The following is a 3,346-nucleotide window of genomic DNA, read 5'->3' as shown; positions in this document are numbered from 1 at the left end:
CTTCCCCATGCTGTTCCCGAACCATTTCAGTGGTGTTTCCATCAATTTCTAACCTTTTTCTATGAACCATTCACCCTCCCCTCTTCGGAGCAGGGGGTGCATGGTTCAATGCTCGGATTCTCCCATTGACTTCCATTATACTCGCGTGCTCGGTAGAGCACCCGAGCATCCCGATGTGTTTGGCCAGAGTACACTAATAATACCAAGTAAAAAAAATAATACAGGAATGTTGGCCTACTGAAAGGTATGTGCAGTATATGCACTCAATACTTGGTCGGGGCTCCTTTTGCATAAATGACTGCATCAATGTGGGGTGGCATGGAGGCGATCAGCATGTGGCACTGCTGAGGTGTTATAGAGGCCCAGGTTGGATAGCGGTCTTCAGCCCGTCTGCATTGATGGGTCTGGTGTCTCATCTTTCTCTTGGGATTCCCAACCTGTGGCCCTTCAGCTGTTGCAAAACTACAACTCCCAGTATGCATAGAAAGCCTACAGCTATTATGGCATGCTGGGAGTTTTGCAACAGCTAGAGGGCCACAGGTTGAGCATCCCTGCTCTTGACAGTACCCCATGGATTCTCTATGGGGTTTTGTTTGCTAGCCAATAAAGTACAGTGATACCGTGGTTATTAAACCAGGTATTGGTACATTTGGCAGTGTGGGCAGGTGCCAAGTCCTGCTGTAAAATGAAATCAGCATCTCCATAAAGCTTGTAGAAAAGAGAAGCATGAAGTGTCCAACATTTCCTGGTAGACGGCTGCGCTGACTTTGGACTTGATATAACACAGTGGGCCAACACTAGCCTATGATATGGCTCCACAAACCATTAATGAATGTGTAAACTTCACACTGGACCTCAAGCAGCTTGGACTGTGTGCCTCTCCATTCTTCCTCCAGACTGTGGGACCTTAATTTCCAAATGAAATGTAAAATTTACCAGGTAAGACGCTTCTGACATTGTTTCTGGGTCATGAGTGGTTTGACACAAGGAATTTCTTGTAGCACATGTCCTGGATACCTCTGTGTGGTGGCTTTTGAAGCACTGACTCCAGCCATAGTCTTCTCCTTGTGAATCTCCCCTAAATTCTTGAATGGTCTTTTCTTGACAATCCTTTCAAGGCTGCGGTTATCCCTGTAAGGCTACTTTCACACTTGCGTTTGAAGCGGATCCGTCTGGTGTCTGTACAGACGGATCCGCTACTATAATGCAAATGCTTGCATCCGTTCAGAACGGATCCGTCTGCATAACAGTTTTTTTTCAGATCTGATTTTTCACTTCGTGAAAACTCAGATCCGACAGTATATTCTAACACAGAGGCGTTCCCATGGTGATGGGGACGCTTCAAGTTAGAATATACTAAAAGAACTGTGTACTTGACTGCCCCCTGCTGCCTGGCAGGTGCTGGCAGGCAGCAGGGGGCAGACCCCCCCCTCCCCTGTATTTAACTCATTGGTGGCCAGTGCGGCCCCCCCTCCCTCCCTCCCCTGTATTTAACTGATTGGTGGCCAGTGCGGGTACCCCTCCCTCCCCTGTATTTAACTCATTGGTGGCCAGTGCGGCTCCCGCTCCCTCCCTCCCCTGTATTTAACTCATTGGTGGCCAGTGCGGCCGCCCCCCCCCCTCCCTCCCCTGTATTTAACTCATTGGTGGCCAGTGCAGCTGGCCCCCCCCTCCCTCCCCCCCTGTATTTAACTCATTGGTGGCCAGTGTGGCCGGCCCCCCCTCCCTCCCCCCTCCTAATTAAAATGACCGACCCCCCATTATTGGTGGCAGCGGAGAGTTCCGATCGGAGTCCCAGTTTAATCGCTGGGGCTCCGATCGGTTACCATGGCAGCCTAGACGCTATTGCAGTCCTGGCTGCCATGGTTACTTAGCAATAGAAGCATTATACTTACCTGCGATGTCTGTGACCGGCCGGGTGCTCCTCCTACTGGTAAGTGAAAGGTCTGTGCGGCGCATTGCTTATAGCACAGACCTTTCCCTTACCAGTAGGAGGAGCGCCCGGCCGGTCACAGACATCGCAGGTAAGTATAATGCTTCTATTGCTAAGTAACCATGGCAGCCAGGACTGCAATAGCGTCTTGGCTGCCATAATAACCGATCGGAGCCCCAGCGATTAAACTGGGACTCCGATCGGAACTCTCAGCTGCCACCAATGTTGGGGGGTCGGTCATTTTAATTAAGGGGGGGGGAGGGAGGGGGGGCCGGCCGCACTGGCCACCAATGAGTTAAATACAAGGGAGGGGGGCCGGCCGCACTGGCCACCAATGAGTTAAATACAAGGGAGGGGGGGCCGGCCGCACTGTCCACCAATGAGTTAAATACAGGGGAGGGAGGGGGGCCGCACTGGCCACCAAAGAGTTAAATACAGGGGAGGGGGGGTCTGCCCCCTGCTGCCTGGCAGCCCCTGCCAGGCAGCAGGGGGCAGTCATGTACACAGTTCTTTTAGTATATTCTAACTTGAAGCGTCCCCAATACCATGGGAACGCCTCTGTGTTAGAATATACTGTCGGATCTGAGTTTCACGATCTAACTCAAATCCGATGGTATATTCTAACATAGAGGCGTTCCCATGGTGATGGGGACGCTTCAAGTTAAAATATACCATCGGATTGGAGAAAACTCCGATCTGATGGTATATTAATAGGGACTCCTGACTTTACATAGAAAGTCAATGGGGGACGGATCCGTTTGCAATTGCACCATATTGTGTCAACGTCAAACGGATCCGTCCCCATTGACTTGCATTGTAAGTCAGGACGGATCCGTTTGGCTCCGCACGGCCAGGCGGACACCAAAACGTTGCAAGCTGCGTTCGGGTATCCGCCTGCTGAGCGGAACGGAGTCCAAACGGTGCCAAACTGATGCATTCTGAGCGGATCCGCATCCACTCAGAATGCATTGGGGCTGTACGGATCCGTTCGGGGCCGCTTGTGAGAGCCTTCAAACGGATCTCACAAGCGGAACCCCGAACGCAAGTGTGAAAGTAGCCTTACTTGTCACCTTTTTCTACCATACTTTTTCCTTTCACTCAACTTTCCATGGATCTGCTTGGATATGCTTCGGATCTTTTGTGGCTTCTGTACAGGGTGTCAATGTCTTCTGGACAGCTGTCAAGTTAGCAGTCTTCCCCTTGATTGTGTAGCCTACTGAACCAGATCGTGGGCCCATTTAAAGGCTTAGGAAACCTTTGCAGGTATTTTGTGTTGATTAGGCTGTATTTTGTGTGTTTTACATATACAAATAGGTGTAATTTCATTTAACAGTAAATGTTAAACAATAATGCATATTCCATGTGTGTAATACATTAGGACATAAGGCTCTTGTACGCTCAGTTTATACATAC

This window comes from Bufo bufo, chromosome 1, assembly GCF_905171765.1.
Source record: "Bufo bufo chromosome 1, aBufBuf1.1, whole genome shotgun sequence".
In the NCBI taxonomy this organism is placed as follows: domain Eukaryota; kingdom Metazoa; phylum Chordata; class Amphibia; order Anura; family Bufonidae; genus Bufo; species Bufo bufo.
This window is presented reverse-complemented; position numbering follows the sequence as displayed.